Consider the following 20,315-nt stretch of genomic DNA (forward strand, 5'->3'; position numbering starts at 1 on the left):
CAGTTCTTCTCCCCCAACATCAATCCTGCCCCCTTAAAATAAATTTTGGCTACACCTATGGTAGCTGGTAAGGATTGTTCCATCTTCAAATACCTCCTCTACATAGTACACAGTTGGTCGGTTAAATTCAGATAAGGCTCTCCTGAGGTAACAAAACAGAAGCACTTTAAAGCCAAAAGTTGAAGGGCAACTTCATGTCTCAGAAACCACCATTAGAAGAAACACAATTAAGTGCAAAGGTTCAATTCTATCGATTTGTAGAAGGAAGTATTTGGGCAATTCTAGGGTCCCACCACTAGATGTACATTTGGGTTTCTTTTAAGACTGAAGAAGCTTTGCACTATGTAAAAATGAAAGCAGCATAAATTGGACTGGAGTGTTAAGTACCTCAGGAGGAATATATTCTATAAAAAAGTAGGCCCAACAGACAATGTATTATATAATATATGAGGTTCAAATACTTCAAAAGGCATGGAGAGTGACAGTCTAAAATGAACATTCTACATAAACATAGGTTAGAATTGAAAAGGGCTGCAACTAGGATGTGGCCATGTCTGGTTTTCAACAACGTCATATGTCACCAGCTAAAACTTGTGGTTTACTGAGATAATATGATGTGTGAAATAATGATTGAAGTATGTAGAGAGGAACGAGGTAATGGTCCTGCCAACTGCCACTGCTTAGGGGTCTAAAAGGAATACATTTTTATTTATCTTTAGCATATTGAGAAAACTGTGATTCTATACTGCACATTTTTTTAAATTAGCACATTTAAAGCACATTTAGTAGCCGAGATATCAAAGGTAAGCTGAGATATTATTACCTAAAAAATTAACTCTATTACTAAAAATGAAAAAAACCAATTCTGTCATGAGGGAAACATAGAAACAAACAGAAACACACACAGAGAGAGAGAGAGAGAGAGAGAGAGAGAGAGAGAGAGAGAGAGAGAGAAGGGATGAAGGGAAGAAAGAGGCTTACACAACAGGACAAGGCTTATTTCTATTTTTTTGAACTCTAAAGTAAACTGACCCCAGCTTATTTTTCCATGGGTCTCAAAGCGTAAAAGCTGCCTTTGCGTAAGGTTTACAAGCTTCCGGCTTTCCGGGGGAGGACATTGCTATGGCAGCAGCCCATAGCTCTTGCGTCAGTGCTCCAAAAGCCACACAAAATGGAGGGACCTTACATAAAATTGCGCCCTGTGAGAAGCCTGTATTGGCGCCCTCAAGTGGATGTTCTTAATTGTGCACTACATCACGTCCGCCCACGCTCTACAAAGAAAATGTTGTCACCGCTCTAAAATGCTGCACTGCGGCAGAGCAAGGTGCCTGGCTTTCTAAAGCTTACCATGCCTTGGAAAGGAAATCAGAGGGCTCTGGGATGCTGCCAGAGCCCTCACACAACCGCCTTCCCAAAGTCGGGTAAGCAGTTCTCTACTTTGCTGGGTCCCCTGTTCTTGAGATTTTTGTTTTTTCCCTTTTTTCCCCTGTACAGGATCCTCCTCCACATTCTGCTGAGAGAGGCCTACAGATTTTGTGCCACAGCATCCTGCCCTGACAAAACCAATAACCTACATATCCTTGTAGAAAAATAAAGATTGGAGCTGTAGTTCATAAGTGAACACCTCTCCCCTACCATTTGTTTATGTTCATGTCACACTAGCTAGCATGTGGGTAACAAGACTGAGGCAAAGGTTTATGCACAAGAAGGAGCCACCCACTCTCAGCAGCCAGAAGTATCATAGCCAGACACTGGAGAGACCTGTCAGGAGTAAGCATAGACCCATGGTATCAAATAGTATGGGAAACAGCCTTATTAGAAAAACTAACCAACAAATTGAAACTGACACAGGGACAAATAGAAGAAGACGCTTTCACCCCGGTATGGCTACCTTTTATCACATACACAGTCCAACAAGAACGCACCAACAGCATACAAATCAATCTGGCTAACATGATCCAAACACACACACACGAAAACAAGTTTCACTACAGCCAAATAAAGACAACCAACCACACCTTAGGCCACACCAAACCTCTCTCACCACCAAAGAAATACAAGTGAATAGTAAAGAGAACCCACAAAAGTGACCCTGACACAAAACCCCACCTATACACTAAGTAGAATAGAAGCATTGCCACCCAACCCCACCCCACTCACCATTCCCCCCTCCACCTCTCTCCCTTCTTTTCTTCCTATTGTAACACTAATGTCTCAATAAATGAAACTGATCTGTAGAAAATGTAACTTGAAAAAAGAGACATTGCACATTCTTTTGTAAACTAAGAAAACTTTAATAAAAACATGTTTTTTAAAAAAGAAGGAGCTACCCTTAATGTTGGTTCTGTTGCATTAGCAGCACAGAAGGGATCTCTTTGTGGCACAAGCCTGGCCAATCCTGGGCTGCCCATATGACAAGACCCCACCCCTGCCTGCACTGATGTAGCCCAAAGATGTTTGGCACCAACTTGTCTGCAGACGTTGCCTGAACTAGGCAGTTGCTGTTGTTTAGTCATTTAGTCATGTCCGACTCTGTGACCCCATGGACCAGAGCACGCCAGGCACTCCTGTCTCCCACTGCCTCCCACAGTTTGGTCAAACTCATGCTGGTAGCTTCGAGAACACTATCCAACCATCTCGTCCTCTGTCATCCCCTTCTCCTTGTGCCCTCCATCTTTTCCAACATCAGGGTCTTTTCCAGGGAGTCTTCTTTTCTCATGAGGTGGCCAAAATATTGGAGTCTCAGCTTCAGGATCTGTCCTTCCAGTGAGCACTCAGGGCTGATTTCCTTAAGAATGGATAGGTTTGATCTTCTTGCAATCCATGGGACTCTCAAGAGTCTCCTCCAGCACCATAATTCAAAAGCATCAATTCTTTGGCGATCAGCCTTCTTTATTGTCCAGCTCTCACTTCCATAGATCACTACTGGGAAAACCATAGCTTTAACTATACAGACCTTTATTGGCAAGGTGATGCATACAAGGCTCAATACAACTACCTTAGGACTCCACTCTGGACTTGTGTAGGGTTTACTCCTTAGCCTTTTCTTCTCCTTAAGATATACCACAAGGCAGTGGGTCCATATTGTTCTGTCTTCGGCACAAATCCCCTCTACATGATAAACAATAGGGTTGCCATAAGTCCAGTTTTTCCGGATGGTGAAGGGCAATTTCATTTCTCATAAACCATCATTAGAAGAACCACATTTAAGCACAGAGATTGCATCATATGCTTTTGTACTAGGTTCTATGCTTATTTTTATTTTTCAGCTCTGAAGTAAATGACCCTGGGTTCCTGTAAACTGGGAGCAGCTTCCAAGCTAAAAATCTGCCATTGCATAAGGTTTAATTGCCAGGGCTCTGGCAGCATCCCTGAGCAATAACTTACTAGGCTTTCAGCTTTCAGAAGGGGGGGGGGCAGGGCTCTGGCAACAGTGCTCCAAAAGCCACACAAAATGGAAGGACCTTGTAATGTTTTATAAAATGGATCCCTGTGAGAAACCTATATAGGCACCCTGAAGGGTATCTTCTTAACTGAGCGCCACTTCAGCTTGGCGGTGACTTGTGCAGAGAAACTGTCAGCACAGTGCGGAAAAGGAAGGCGCCAGGCTTTGGGAACCCTACCATGTTTTCGGAAGGAGATGGGAAGGCTCTGGCTTCCCACCGCCTTCCCTAAATCCGGTATGAAGACCTCCACCTTCCTGGGGCCCCCTGGTCTGGTGGTATGACACCCCCCCCATATACAGGATCTTTGTCCACATTCAGCTGACAGGGGCCTCAGATTCTGCCCCTCTCGCATCCTGCCCTGACAAAACCAATGACGCACATCTGTTTGCAGCATAATAAAGGGTGGAGTTCATTAGTGATGCTGCAGACACCTCCGCCCTTGCCACTCACTTCTGTTCTTGTCGTGCTGGCTAACAGATGCATAATAAGGCTGAGGTAAAGGGATATGCACAAAAAGACCCACAGTTAATGTTGGTTTCTGTTGCATTAGCAGCACTAAGGTGATCTGGACAGTTCTGTTTGTGTGGATGTGGTCCAATGGAAAGCAGAGCTATATGATTGGCACGAAATTGGCTGAAGATGTTGCCTGAAGTAAGCCTGAAGGGAAATGTACAAGGCGCCATCCAATCACTTTAGGGACCCCAGTCTGGTCTTGTGTAGGGTTTATTCCTTAACCTTTTCTTTTGCAGAAGCAGTCCCACAAGGCAGATGCCATAGGCAAAACCAAGGAAGTACAAGTGGACAGCTGCCGCCCTACATCAGCCGAAGTAATTGAGCAATTACATCACAGATAGGTCAGTTCCCCTCCCCCAGCATCAACCCTAGCTACGCCTGTGGCAGTGGGTAAGGATTGATGCATCTTCACAAACCCCCTTACATGAGAGGTCAACTTTGAATAACGTGAGATAAAGGAGTGGCTCTCATGAGGTAGCAAAACAGGAGGCCTTAAAGCCGACAGCTGAAGGGCAACTTCATTTTTCAGAAACCACCATTAGAAGAAACACAATTAAGCCCAGAGGTTCAGTCATAATCTTTTGTACCAGGCTCTATGCAATTCTGGGTTCTGGGTTCCACCACTAGAGATGCAGCTGGGATTTTTTAAGGACTGAAATAGCATAGCACTATTAGAACTGAAAACAGAAATAATGGACAACAAACAGGCTTAAGGACCTCAGGAGGAATATGTCCTATAACAGGAGCAGGTCCTACAGGCAATGTATTATACAACATATAGGGTTTTATTCTACTTGGAAAGACATGGTGATTGACTGGCTGAAATGAGTATCCCATAGAAATATAGGTTAGAAATTAAAAGGGCTGCAAGTAGGGCTGGGCCATCATGATATAGTATGTCACCAGTGAAACATTGCTCTATGCTAAGGTTACCAGACATCCCCGTTTCCTGGGAACAGTCTCCAGATTTACAAATCAATCCCCTGACAAAATCCATCGATTTAGTAGGAAGTTTAAAAGTATCCCTGGATTCATTGAAAAAAATCTGGTAACCTTACTCTATGCTGATATAACACGGTGTCAGAAAAAAAGATTAAAGTATATGGAGGTGAAGGGAATGAACTTTTGCCAACTACTGCTGTGCAGAGGTCTAAACCAGATTATTATTGACTTACATTTAACATCTTGTTCAAACTGTGATTCTGAAGTACAGATAATTTTTAAATTAGCACATTTTCTCTAAAATTCAAGCTGTAGAATTAATTAGTACCACAGATATCAAAGGAAAGGCGAGATGGTTCCCACAAATTTAATTCTATTACTAAACAATGAAAAAAACCCAATTCTGTGATATGAGAGAAAAACAAACAAACACAAAGAAAGAAAGAAACACAAAGAATGGAAGAAAGAGGCTTAAACAAAAAAAGGAAGCCTTGTTTCTTTTCTTTCAGCTCTGAAGTAAATGACCCAGGTTTCTTTTCAAAAGAACTAGGAGCAGCTTCCAAGGCAAAAAGCTGCCTTTGCATAAGGTTTAAGTGTCAGGGCTCTGGCAGCATTCCAGAGCCCTTCCCTCCTTCCCAATGCTGAACAATAACTTACTAGGCTTTCAGCTTTCAGAAGGGGGGACAGGTGGGCAGGGTTCTGGCAACAGTGCTCCAAAAGCCACACAAAATGGAAGGACCTTATAATGTTTTATAAAATGGATCCCTGTGAGAAACCTATATAGGCACCCTGAAGTGTATCTTCTTAACTGAGGACCACTTCAGCTTGGCGGCGACTTGTGCAGAGAAACTGCCAGCACAGTGCGGAAAAGGAAGGCGCCAGGCTTTGGGAACCTTATCATGTTTTCGGAAGGAGATGGGAGGGCTCTGGCTTCCCACCGCCTTCCCTAAATCCGGTATGAAGACCTCCACCTTCCTGGGGCCCCCTGTTCTGGTAGTTTCACACTCTCCCCCCCCCATATACAGGATCTTTGTCCACATTCAGCTGACAGGGGCCTCAGATTCTTCCCCCCCCCCAACATCCTGCCCTGACAAAACCAATGACTCACATATGTTTGCAGCAAAATAAAGGGTGGCGTCTAGGTTCATTAGTGATGCTGCAGACACCTCTCCCCCCTTGCCACTCACTTCTGTTCTTGTCGTGCTGGCTAACAGATGCATAATAAAGCTGAGGTAAAGGGATATGCACAACAAAGACCCACAGTTAATGTTGGTTTCTGTTGCATTAGCAGCCCTAAAGGATTCTGGACAGTTCTAGTTGTGTGGTTGTGGTCCAAAGGATAGCAGAGCTATATGATTGGCACCAAATTGGCTGCAGATGTTGCCTGAAGTAGGCGTGAAGGGAAATGTACAAGGCACCATCCAATCACCTTATGGATCCCAGTCTGATCTTGTGTAAGGTTTACTCCTTAACCTTTTCTTTTCCAGAAGCAATCCCATAAGACAGATGCCATAGGCAAAACCAAGGAAGTGCAGGGGGACAGCTGCCCACCTATATCAATCAAATAAAAATATATATGCCGGACTAACTGAGCAATTACATCACAGATAGGTCGGTTTTGCCGCCCGCCCCCCAGCATAAACCCTAGCTATGCCCATGGCAGCAGGTAAGGATTGATGTAGCTGCACAAACGCCCTCTACACAAGAGGTTAACTGAGGTAAGGCAATGGCTCTCTTGAGGTAGCAAAACAGGAGCCCTTAAAGCCGACAGCTGAAGGGCAAATTCATTTCTCAGAAACCACCATTAGAAGAAACACAATTAAGCCCAGAGGTTCAATCATACCCTTTTGTTCCAGGCTTTATGCAATTCTGAGAACCACCATTAGAGATGCAGCTGGTATTCTTTAAGGACAGAAATAGCATAGTGCTATTAAAACAGAAGAGAAATAAAGAACAAACAGCATTAAGTACCTCAGGAAGAATATACCCTACAAGTGGAGCAGGTCATGTGGGCCATCTATTATATCATATATGAGGTTCAGCTTCTTGAACAGACATGTATATTGACCAGTTGAAATGAGCATCCTACATAAATGAAATGAAATGAAATGGTCAGAAATGAAAAGGCTGAAATTAGGGCTGGGCTATAGCTGTTTTTCAACATTGTGATATCTTACCAGCTAAATACCATGGCATACCAGGGTAAAATGATATCTGAAATACGGATGTAAGTAAGTAGAGGCATACTGGGTAATATACTGCAAAGTGCTACTCCTTAAGCATCTAAAACAGACCATTTTTTACTTACCTTTGTTACAACTGTTATTCTATATTAGAGATTATTTTTATATTAGCACATTTTCTCAAAGATTAAAGCTGTATAAGTAATTAGAAGCATAGATATCAAAGGTAAGGTGAGAGATAGTTCCCTAAAAATTTAATTATTTTGCTAAGCATTAAAAAAAGGAATACTCTGACAAAAGGAGACACAGAAACACTAATACACACAGACAAGAGGGGAAGGGAAGAAAAAGGCTTAAACACCAGGGGAAGATTTTTTTTAATATATTTTTTCAGCTCTGAAGAAAATGACCTCAGTTTATTTGTCCACAGGACTCCATGTGGCTTCCAAGCTGAAAAGCTGCCTTTGCATATGTTTTCCCAGAGCCCCACCCCTCCTTCCAAAAACTGGGCAAGCACTTACCGGGGGTGTACTCAGGATTTATGTAAGGTGGGCAGGCTTCATGTTAGGTGGGAAAGGACCTCCATTAGTTAAGGGGGGATTGTATTGTTTCGGGAGGGGAATTGTCCCCTACCCCTTCCCCGGACCATGACACTAAGTAAGCTTCCAGCTTTTGGGTGGGGGGTGGCATTGCTCTGGCACACCCTGAGAGGCCTCGCTTGCCCCAAAAGCTACACAAAATGGACATGCTTTGTAATGTTTCATAAAATTGCGCCCTGTGAGAAGCCTGTTTTGCCGCCCTCAAGGGCATCTCTTTAATTGTACACCACCTCAGTTAGGCATGCATTGTGCAGAGAAACTGCTGCCATGCCATGCTGTCAAATATTGCACTGCGGCAGAGCAAGGCACCTGGCTTTCTGAAGCTTACCATGCCTTAGGAAGGAAATGGGAGGGCTCTGGGGTGCAGCCAGAGCCCTTACATAACCACCTTCCCAAAGCCTGGTAAGCAATTATCTGCTTTGCTGGGTCCCCTGTTCTTGAGGTTTTTTGTTTTTTGCCTCCCCCCCCCACAGGATCCTCCTCTACATTCTGAGAAGGGTCTCAGATTTTGTGCCACAGCATCCTGCCCTAATGAAACCAATGCAGTGGCAGAGCATATGTTTGTGCTGTCCAGGGTGGGCACTCTCCCAAGGGGGGGGCGGGGCATGGAGGGAGCTGCACACCCCCACCAATCCCGCTTTCTTCCTCTCCCCTACACTTCCCCCTCTGTTATTTACTCACCTGCCTCCTTCCTGTCCTCTCCCCTGCCTGCCAGCCTGCCAACCTCCTGGGAGGTTTCACAGGCAGGCAGGCGGGCAGGGGAGAGCACGGGAAGGAGGCAGGCGAGTAAATAACAGAGAGGGAAGGGAAGGGAAGAGGAAGGAAGCAGGATCAGTGGGTGCACGCAATGCCAGACCACCCGACGGGGTTGCACGAGATGCCCGGCATGGGAGGAGTGCCACTGCAAAGATCCACAAGGGTGTGTTTTTTTGTCACACACCCCAGTGATGGCACCTGGGACGAACCCCGCCAACACCTTCATCCACCAGTGAACCAATTATGCACATATATTTGCAGTAGAATAAAGAGTGGGTCCACATTTCATAAGTGAAGTTGCAGACACCTCCCCTCTGCCATTTGCTTCTGTTCATGTCACGCTAGCTAGCAGATGCATAATAAGGCTGAGGCAATGGGATATGCACAAGAAAGAACCACCCTTAATGTTGGTTCTGTTGTATTAGCAGCACTGAAGGGACCTCTCTGGGGCACAAGCCTGGGCAGTCCTGGGCTACCCAGATGGCAAGCACCCCCCTTTTCCCCATTTTGGCTGAGGTGATGCAGTCCAAAGAAGGCAGAGCTATATGTTTGGCACCAGCTTGGCTGCAGGAGTTGCCTAAGGTGGTGTACAAGACCTCACTCTGGACTTGTGTTGGATTTATTCCTTGGCCTTTTCAGCTCCTGAAGATATCCCACAAAGCTGCTGACATGGGTTTGGCCTAGGGGGCTGGGGCTGGGAAGGCAGTTGCTGTCCTCCTAACACAGTACATAAATAAAACTTTACTAACTGGCCAATCACATTGCAGATAGCTCAGTTCTCCCCCCCCCCAAAAAAAATATATCATGCCCCCTAACTTCAATCCCGGCTATACCCATGGCAACTGGTGTGGACTCTCCCATCTTCACAAGCAAAGAAATAGTTGTCAGTTAAAGTGACATAATAGGGTGGATTCCTGAGGTAAAAAAACAGAAGGCTTTAAAATCCAAAAGCCAAAGGGCGACTTAATTTCTCAGAAACAATCATTACAGGAACCACAATTAAGTGCAGAGGTTCAACCATACCTTTTTGTACATGGAAGTGTTTATGCCAGAGGTTTCCAACCTTTCTGAGACCGCGGCTGCCTTGACCAACTACATTCTTTCTGAGACACCCCTTTGGGGCTCAGGGGCCCGGTTATGTCACCCCTTGCCTGCAGAGCTGGCAACCTTTTTCTGAACATCTCCCTTATGGAGTATTCCCTCAGCCTCCTCTCACCTCACCTCACATCTCCTTGGGAGTCCTCTGGGTAGCCACTGCTGCTGCCTCTGGTCTCTGAGCACCCTCATCCCACCCCAAAGAGTGGCGCCTCTTCACACCTTTCCACAGGGGCCTGGGCAGAGGATGTTCCCAGTCTTAGTGGCCTGATGGAGACTGCCCAAAGGTGAATGTGAGGCAAGCACCTTACCTTGGAAGGCAACAGTGGCAGTAGCAAGCCTGCTACAACAAACAGCTGTGCAAGCCTTTGAGAGAAAGAGATGCAAGAGGGCATCAGAGGAGAGAGGGAATGAAAGAGGGAAGAGGCCAGTGTCTATCACTAACCATCATTCAAGGCACCCCAGGGTGCCACAGCACACTGGTTGAAAACCACTGGTTCATGCAATTCTAGGATTGGACCACTAAAAGAGCATATGAGATTTTTTTAAAGGACTGAAATAGCATAGCACTATTAATCATGAGAACAGGAATAATGAACAAGAAACAGTGTTTACTACCTCAGGAGGAATATACCCTACAATGGGAGCAGGTCCTATGGCAACTATTATATCATTTATAAGGTTTGGCTACTTGAAAGCTATGGAGATTAACAGACTAAAATAAGCATCCTACATAAACATAGGTTAGAAAAGAAAAGGGCTGTAAGTAGGCTATGGGTGATTTTCAAAACCGTGATATGTCACCAGGTAAACATTACAGTTTACCAAGATGACTCAGTGTCTGAAATAATGATGAAACTACGTAGAGGGGAACAAGGCATATGTCGTGCTATCTGCTACTGCTTAGGGGTCTAAATTTTTACTTACCTTTAATATATTATTACAACTGTGATTCTATAGTACAGATAATTTTGACATTCATACATTTCCTCTAAAAATAAAGCTGTAGAAGTAATTAGTAGCATAGATATAAAATGAAAGGTGAGAGATTGTCCCCACAAATTTAATTGTACAGTATTACTAAACATGAAATGCCCATCATGTGACATGAAGGAGACCCCCCCCAAACACATACACATAAAAAAGGGGAGAAGAGAAGAAAGAGACTTAAACAAAAGAGGAGACTTCCCCACCCCTAAGCTCTGAAGTACGTGACCCAACTTTCTTTTAAACAGAACTAGGAGCGGCTTCCAAGCTGAAAAGCTGCCTTTGCATAATGTTTATGTGTCAGGGCTCTGGCAGCATCCCAGAGCCCTTCCCTCCTTTCCAAAGTTGGTCAAGTGCTTATATAACTTCCGGTATAAGGAAGGGGGTGCAGGGCTCTGGTAATCTCAGAGCCCTTGCACAGTATTCCAAAAGCCACACAAAATGGACGGACTTTGTAACGTTACATAAAATGGCTCCCTTTGAGAAGCCTGTATGGTGCCCTCGAGTGGATCTTCTTAATTGTGCACTACTTTAGCTAGGCACGCCCTGTGCAGAGAAACTGCCGTCACCGCTCTCAAATACCGCACTGCGGCAGAGCAAAGCGCCTCGCTTGGGGAAGCTTACTATGCCTTGGGAAGGAAATGGGAGGGCTCTTGGATCCTCCACATTCAGCTCAGAGGGGCCTCAGATTTCTCCCTCCAGATTTCTCCCTCCAGCATCTGCCCTGGCAAAACCAATGAGTCACATATCCTTGCAGCAGAATAAATAGTGGAACCATGGTTCATAAATGAAGCTGCATACACCTCACCCCTGCCGCTTGCTTCTGTTCTTGTCACATTAGGTAGTGAATCAGAGTAAGGCTGAGGCAAAATGATTTTAGTTAATATTTTAGTTGCAGTTCATTCATTTTCAGCTTTGTATTCTTGTTATAACAAAGTGTGTCGAGACATTCCATTTTTGTGTCCTTAACCTAGGATTAAGGTGCCATTTAGCCCCTACCTTTAATATCTCCATTTATAACACTGTGCCTAAGGGACCCCACTCTGGACTTCTGCAGGTTTTAGTTGTTTGCTTCTCTTCTCCAGAAGCAATCCCACAATGCAGTGGGCACAGATGTAGCCAAAGGGGACAGAGGAACAGTGTCCCCCCCAATCAAGCAAATAGAAATGGATACTTAACCAATGGACCAACCACATCACAGAATGCTCAGTGCTGCCCCCACCCCATAAATCCAGCCCCACTAACATAAATCCTGGCTATGCCCATAGCAAGAGGTGGTGGTGGTGGTTTTATACACCGCCCATCTGCTGAGTTTCCCCAGCCACTCTGGACAGCTTACAACATATCTAAAATCATAATAAAAACATCCTTAAAAACTTCAAATGTTGCCTTCAAATGTCTTCCAAAAGTCAGATACTGTAGTTGTTTGTTTCCTTGACATCTGAAGGGAGGGTGTTCCACAGGGAGGGTGCCACTACTGAGAAAGCCCTCTGCCTGGTTCCCTGTAACTTCACTTCTCACAGTGAAGGAACCAGCATAAGACCCTTGAAGGAGGACTTTAATGTCCAGATTGACCGATGGGGATGAAGATGCTTCTTCAGGTATAATGGGCCGAGGCCATTTAGGGCTTCATAGGTCAGCACCAACACTTTGAATTGTGCTCAGAAACATACTGAGAGCTAGTGAAGATCATTTAGGACCAGTGTTATATGGTCCTGATGGCCACTCCCAGTCACCAGTCTAGCTGCCACATTCTGGATTAATTGCAGTTTCCGAGTCACCTTCAAAGGTAGAGTGCATTGCAGTAGTCCAGGCAGGAGATAATCAGGGCATGCACCACTCTGGCATGACAGTCTGTGGACAAGTAGGGTCTCAGCCTGCGTACCAGATGGAGCTGGTAGACAGCTGCCCTGGACACAGAATTGACCTTCGCCTCTATGGACAGCTGTGATTCCAAAATGACTCCCAGACTGCACACCTGGTCTTTCAGGGGCATAGTTACCCTGTTCAGGACTAGGGAGTCCCCCACCCCCACCCACCCCCTGTCCCCCAAAAACTACTTCTGTCTTGTCAGGATTCAACCTCAATCTGTTAGCCGCCATCCATCCTCCAATCGCCTTCAGGCACTCACACAGGACCTTCACTGCCCTCTATGTGAGGGGCATGTTGGTTAAAGTGAGATAAAGAAATGGCCCTCCTGAGTTAACAAAGCAGAAGCCCTTACAATCTGAAAGGTGAAGGGTAGCTGCATTTATCCAACACCATCATTAGAAGAACCACAATAAAGTTCAGAGGTTGAAACGCACAACAGTATGTAAAAAAGAGAACGGAAATAATGGACTGGAAACAGCGTTAAGTACGGTAAGTCAGGAGGAATATACCCTACAAGAAAAACAGGTCCTACTACAGGCAATGTATTATATAATATATCAGGTTCTGTGACTTGAAAAGGCATGAAGATTGACCGGCTGAAATGAGCATCCCACATAAACAGAGGTTAGAAATGAAAAGGGCTGAAACGAGGGCTGGGCTCTGTCTGGTTTACAACATCGTGATATGTCAGCAGCTAAACATCGCGGTATACCAAGAGAACACGATGTCTGAAATAAGGACGGAACTGTGTAGAGGCGAACGGGGTTATACACTGTCAACTGCTTCTGCTGAGTCTAAAACGAACTTACCTTTAACGTATTGTTTCAAGTGTGATTCTACAGTACAGATAATTTTTAAATTAGCACATTTTATGTAGAACTAATTTGTAGCATAGATATCAGAGGTAAGGTGAGAGATTGTTCCCTAAAAATTTCATTTTATTACACGAAAAAAGACAGTTATGTGGCAAGAAGGGGACACAGAAGCACACAGAGACAAACAAGCACACAGAGACGAACAAACACACATGGAAAGGGGAAAAGGGAAGAGAGTGGTTTAAACAACAGAGCTTCATTTATTTGTATTTTTAAAAATTCAGAAGTAAATGACCCCGGTATATATTGTTTCACGGGACTCAGAGCGGCTTAAAAGCTGAAAAAGCTGCCTTTGCAAAAGGTTTCCAAGTCAGGGCTCTGGCAGCAACCCCTCCCTCCTTTCCAAAGTTGGCCAAGCACTTACTAGGCTTCCAGCTTTCAGAAGGGGGGGAGGGGCAAGGCTCCAGCGTCATCCCATAGCCCTCGCACCGTGCTCCAAAAGCCACACAAAATGGACGGCTTTATAATGTTTCATAAAATGGTGGCCTACGACTAAACGAATAAACAACAACAGCAAATGAGAAGCCTTATTGGCGCCCTCAAGTGGATCTTCTTAATTGAGCACCACTTCAGCTAGGCACGCCCTGTGCAGTTCTCTGACGTCACAGGCACTGCTCTCAATCCGGCACTGAGGCAGAGCCAGGCGCCTGGCTCTGTGAAGGGTGCTCCTGGGCTCTAGCAGGTTTGTAGAACTCTTCTGTCCTTCACAAAGCTGTGCAAGCACTTAACATGCATTGGGAAGGTGATGGTAGGGCTCTGGGATGCTGCCAGAGCCTTTCTGCTGGTTTCTTGTTTTACACCTTTTCCCTCCCATATGCAGGATCCTCTTTCACATTCAGCTGAAATAGTTCATAAGTGAAGCTGCATACACCTTCCCTCTGCCACTTGCTTTTGTTCTTCTCACGCTACCTAGTAGATGCATAATAAGACTGAGGCAAAAGGATATGTATAAGAAAGACCCACCCTTAATGTTGGTTCTGCCGCATTAGCAGCACTGAAATGACCACTCTGGGGCACAAGCCAAGCCTAGACAGTCCCTCTTGGTCCTGCTGATGTGGTTGAAAGGAACCCAGAGCTATACATTTGGCAACAGCTTGGCTGCAAAAGTTTCCCAAAGGAGGCGTGCAAAGTGCCATCCAACCACCTTAAGGACTCTGCTCCAGACTTGTGTAGGGTTTACTCCTTGGCCTTTTATTCTCCTTAATATAACCCACAAAACATAAGGCATGGGCAGAGCCAAGTTGGTGTGGGGGGTTGGAAGGCAGCTGCTCCCCCCAGAATTAAGACTAATTTACCAATCGCATCCCAGAAAGCTTGGTTTTGTCCCCCTAACATCAATCCTGCCTCCGCATATGAATCCTGCCCGTGCCCATGGCAGTGGGTAGGGATTGTGGTGTCTTCACAGCCCCTGTCTACATAAGTAACAGTTGTTGGTTAAAGTGAGACTAGGAAATGGCTCTCTTGAGGTTACAAAAAAAGCCCTTAAAAATGCACAAGGGCAACTACATTTCTCACAAACCACGATTAGAAGAACCCTATTCAGCGCAGAGGTTCAACCGTATTTTTGTACAAACAATTCTCTATGCAATTCTCTGGTTCCACCACTAGAGGCAAATTCAGGATTTTTTTAGGTCTGAAAAAGCATAGCACAATAGCACTACGTAAAAATGAAAATAACAGGAAAGGACTGGACAGAATGTTAAGTACCCAGGAATAATATACCCTATAAGAAAAGTAGGTCCTACAAGCAATGTATTATTTCATATATGAGGTTCTGCTTCTTGAAAAGGCATGGAGATTGACCAGCTGAAATGAGCACCCTACATGAACATAGCTCAGAAACGAAAAGGCTGCAACTAGGCGTGGGCTATGTCTGCTTTTCAGCATTGTTATGTCAGCAGCTAAACATTGTGTTATACCAAGACAACACAATGTCTTAAATAAGAATGGAAGTAAGTAGCGGCAAATAAAGTAATATCCTGCCTACTACTACTTCTTGGGCATCTGAAATAGATTCTTTTTGACATACCTTTAACATTTTGTTACAACTCTGTATTGTAGAGATGATTTTATATTAGCACATTTTCTCTAAGATTAAAGTTGTGGAAGTGATTGATAGGATGGTAGCATAGATATCAAAGGTAAGGTGAGAGATTGTTGCCTAAAATTTTAATTCTGTTATTAAAGATGAAAAAATTAATTTATGTGACATGAGGGAGACAGAGAAACACACACACAAATACACACACACACATACAAAGAAGGGGAGAAGGGAGGAATGATATTCAAACTGCAGGGCAAGGCTTCTTTCTTTCTTTTCAACTCTGAAGTAATGACCTCCACTTATTTTACCAAGGGACTAGGAGAGACTTCCAAGCCAAAGAGCTGTGCTTGCATAAGGTTTATTTTTGGAAGGCGGTGTCAGGGCTTTGGCAGCCCCTCCCTCCTTCCAAAGCTGAGCAAGCACTTACTAAGCTTCCAGCTTTCCGGAGCGGGAACAGAGGGGGAGCAAGGCTCAGAGGGGGAGCAGGGCTCTAGCACAAAGCCCTGCGCCCCTCTCCACAAGCGCACACCCTGGGCAGAGGAGCTTCAGGCAGCACTGTCAAGCCATTACCTCCACTGGAGCTGAGCAAAGCCCCTGGCTCTTGGAAGGATGCTCCCAGGCTCTGGCAGGGTCCTAGAGCCCTTATTCCCTTTCCAAATCTGGACAAGCATTGAGAAGGCAATGGGAAAGCTCTGGGTTTGCTGTCAGAGCCCTCCTACAGCCACCCCAAAGTCAGGTGAGCAGTCCTCCACTTACTGAAACCACTGGTTCTGGAGGTTTCTGGTTTTATTCATTTTTTCCCATATGCAGAATCCTCCACATTGGATTTGGATTTGATATCCCGCCTTTCACTCCCCTTCAGGAGTCTCAAAGCGGCTAACATTCTCCTTTCCCTTCCTCCCCCACAACAAACACTCTGTGAGGTGAGTGGGGCTGAGAGACTTCACAGAAGTGTGACTGGCCCAAGGTCACCCAGCAGCTGCATGTGGAGGAGCGGAGACGCGAACCCGGTTCCCCAGATTAGGAGACTACCGCTCTTAACCACTACACCACACTGGCTCTCAGGAGAAGGGCCTCCGATTTTGCCCCCCAGTGTCCTGCCCTGTTGAAACCAATGATGCACATATCCTTGCAGCAAAATAAAGAATGGAGTGACGGTTCAAAGCTGACACTGCATATCAGCTCCCCCTTAACATTTGCTTCTGTTCTTGTCACACTAGCTAGCAGATTTGTGATAATGCTGAGGCAAAGTGATATGCACAAGAAAGACCCACCCTTAATGTTGATTTTGCTGCATTAGCAGCACTGAAGGGACCTCTCTGGGGAACAAGCCTGGACAGTGTGTGTGGGTTTCCATACAAAAAGACACACATGCCACACTAATGGGATCCAAAGGAAAGGAGATGTTCAGTTCATATCAATTTGGCTGCGGGAGTTGCCCAAAGGAGACTTTTAAGGTGCCATCCAACCGATTTAGGGATTCCACTCCAGAATTGTGCAGGGCTTATTCCTTAGCCTTTTCATCTCCAGAACATATCCCACAAGGAAAAGGATACATTTTGTTCCATCTTCCCAAAAAACCCTCTATATGACAGGAGAGACAGTTGTCGGTTCACGTGAGATAACGAGATGGCTCTCCTGAGGTAACAAAACAAAAGCACTAAAAAACTGGCAGCTGAAGGGCAACCTCATTTCTCATAAGCCTTCATCAGAAGAACCACTATTAAGTGCAAAAATTCAAGCACTCCTTTTTGTACAAGGAAGTCTCTGCAGTTCTGGGGTTCCACCACTAGAGGTGCAGTCTGGAATTTTTAAGGACTCAAATAGCATAGCACTATGCAAAGATGAGAACAGTAATAGACAAGAAAAAGCATTAGGTACCTCAGGGAGAATATACCCTACAAGAAAAGCAGCTCCTACAGGCAATGTATGAGATCATATATGAGGTTCTGCTACTTGAAAAGACATGGAGAATGGAAATGAGCATCCTACAAAAACATATGTCAGAAATGAAAAGGACTGAAACTAGGGCTGGGCTCTGTCTGGTTTTCAACATCGTGATATGTCGGCAGCTAAACATTGCGGTGTACCGAGATAACACGATGTCTGAAATAAGGACGGAACTGTGTAGAGGCGAATGAGGTTATGTCCTGCCAACTGCTACTGCTAAGGGGTCTGAAATGAATACATTTTTATTTTTAACATATTTTTACAACTGTGATTCTATAGTACAGGTAATTTTTAAATTAGCACATTTTCTCTAAATCAAAAGCTGTATTAATTAAAAGCTAATTAGTAATATAGATATCAAATGTAAGGTGAGAGATTGTTCCCTAAAAAAATTAATTCTATTACTAAACATGAAATATGTCAATTCTTTGATATGAAGGAGACACAGAAACACACACATAAAGAAGGGAGAAAGGGAAGAAAGATACTTAAAGAACAGGACAAGGTTTATTTTTATCAATTCTGAAGTAAATGAGCCCAGTTGATTTTTCCATGGACTTGGAGCGGCTGAAAGGGTTCCGGCTTTTGGAAGAGGAGACAGGGCTCTGACCATCCCAGAGCCTCCACGCCGTGCTCCAAAAGCCACACAAAATGGATGGCGATTGCAATCTTTCATAAAATGGTTCCTGCAAGAAGCCTGTATTGGCGCCCTCAAGTGGATCTTCTTAATTGTGCACTACGTCAGCTCAGCAGCGCCCTGTGTGGAGAAATTGCTGTTACCACTGTCAATCCGGAACTGCCGCTGCAGCTGAGCTAGGCACCTGGCTCTGGGAAGGACACTCCCAGGTTCTGGTAAAGTCCTAGAGCCCTTCTACCCGTTTCAAAGCTGGGCAAGTGCTTACCAGGCTTTAGGAAAGAGATGGGAGGACTATGGGATGCTGCCAGAACCCTAGTGTTGCCTTCCCAAAGCCAGGTAAGCAGTCCTCCACCTTACAGGGGTGCAGGTTTTGGAGGTTTCTGATTTTATTCCTTCCCCCAAATCCTCCTCCACATTCAGCTGAGAGGGGCCTCCGATTTTGCCCCCCTGCATCCTGCCCTGACATAACCAATGATGTACATTTCTTTGTTTATGAGTGAAGCTGTATATATCTCCCCCCACTGCCACCTGCTTCTGTTCTTATCACACTAGCTAGCAGATGCATAATAAAGCTGAGACAAAGGGATATATACAAGAAAGACCCACCCTTAATGTTGGTTCTGCTGCATTAGCAGCAGCAAAGTGACCTCTCTGGGGCACAAGCAAGGGCAATGTGTATGGCAGACCAAAGCTCCCCAGACAACAAGATTCTCCCACTAGGCAGCACTGATTTGGTCAAAAGTAAAGCAGAGGTGCATGGTTGACATCAGCTTGGCTGCAGGAGATGCCCCAAGGAGGCATTCAAGGTGCCATCCAACTGCCTAAGTGGCTCCACTCTGGACGTCTGTAGGGTTTGCTCCTTAGCCCTTTCTCCTGAAGATATCCCATAAGTCTTCATAAACTTATTTACTATATAAGTTGACAGTTTTCAATTAAAGTGAGATAAGAGGATGGATCTTTTTGCGGTAATGAAACAGATGCCTTTAAAAACCCGCAGCAGAAGGACAATTTAATTTCTCAGAAACCATCATTAGAAGAACCAGAATTAAGCGCATAGGTTCAATCATATCTATGCAATTCTGGGGACCCACCACTAGAGGTCATTCGGATTTTTATAGGACTGAAGTTGCATAGCAACATGTAAAAATGTAAACAGGAATAATGGACAGGAAACAGAGTTAAGTACCTCAGGAGAAATATACCCTATAAGAAAAGCAGGTTAGAAATGAAAAGGGCTTCAAGTAGCCTTTCATTCATTGGTAGAAGTGCAGTATTTAAATGAAGGAATTGATTGATTGATTGATTGATTGACTGACTGACTGACTGACTGACTGATTGATTGATTGACTGACTGATTGATTGATTGATTGATTGATGAATGAGTGAACACTTCCAATGTTTGACAATGAACTGTCACCTGATTTTAATAATGCAGAAGCATAATGCTGATATGTGCCACCTGGCGACTCTTCCTCCTCCCTCCCCACCTCTGCCATCAGCTATGGAAGATACCCCCAAAATAACTGTATCTCTGCCTTCTGAGAACTGTAACCTCAAGAAATTGTGCCTATACTTTCTTTTTCTTTCCTCTCCATCCCTTTGTCCCCATCCTTCCGCAGGGCCTGCAAGATGGAGCTGTTCCGCCTGGCCTTCGGTCCTGGCCCAGTTTGACCCCCCTCTATGGGACCCTTTTATTGGCTCATGTGGGACCAACATGGATAGCTGGCCCCGATGAATACTTGAGGTTCCCGATCTGTATGGTTGTAATTTGTGGGCAGTCATTTAATTTTACCCTGATTCTAATTTTTAAGCTGTATTTTAATCAATTGTTCAATTGTGTTTTAATGTATTTGATATTTGATGTTAGCTGCCCTGAGTCCGGTCTTGGCTGGGGAGGGCGGGGTATAAATAAAAATTTCCTTCCTTCCTTCCTTCCTTCCTTCCTTCCTTCCTTCCTTCCTTCCTTCCTTCCTTATATGTACTGTGTCCTTTAAGAGTACAAGTACCAAATGCAGGCAAGGGATGTGTTACTACTGAATCTTTGTATGGTGCTCTGAGACCCATTTTGGCTGAGGGGTTTAAATAAATAAATAAAGTGGGGCTTCTTTCAGAGTGGTCACACATAAGACTGCACATGTTGAATTATATAGAAGCTCAGGAAGTTTTACCCAATGCAACAGAAGACAGAATCAAGGGTTTAAGATGACCTTAACAGATTGGAGAACTGGTCCCAAACTAACAACATGAATTTCAATTGCAAAAAAAATAAGTTGTAGATAGGTAGCCGTGTTGGAATTTCAGAAATAGACTGGAAAGAGAAGCTGCTGAATTACAACTCATTACCAAACTTAAAACCATGGAGAGACCTGGGCTGAACAAAGACATTGGATTCTTATCTCACTATACATGACTAAAC

The 20,315-nt window shown here is 44.6% G+C and overlaps 1 long non-coding RNA gene across 1 annotated transcript; it reads left to right on the forward strand.

Annotated features, from left to right (window-relative positions):
* Positions 1–1,327: 1,327 nt before the first annotated feature.
* On the forward strand, positions 1,328–19,731 carry LOC309523927. The gene is made up of 3 exons (XR_014215686.1): positions 1,328–1,421; positions 4,196–4,300; positions 19,519–19,731. It is a non-coding gene; the product is annotated as an uncharacterized lncRNA (long non-coding RNA).
* Positions 19,732–20,315: the final 584 nt, after the last annotated feature.

Source organism: Podarcis vaucheri (assembly GCF_965113315.1).
Source record: "Podarcis vaucheri genome assembly, chromosome: Z".
NCBI classification, from domain to species: domain Eukaryota; kingdom Metazoa; phylum Chordata; class Lepidosauria; order Squamata; family Lacertidae; genus Podarcis; species Podarcis vaucheri.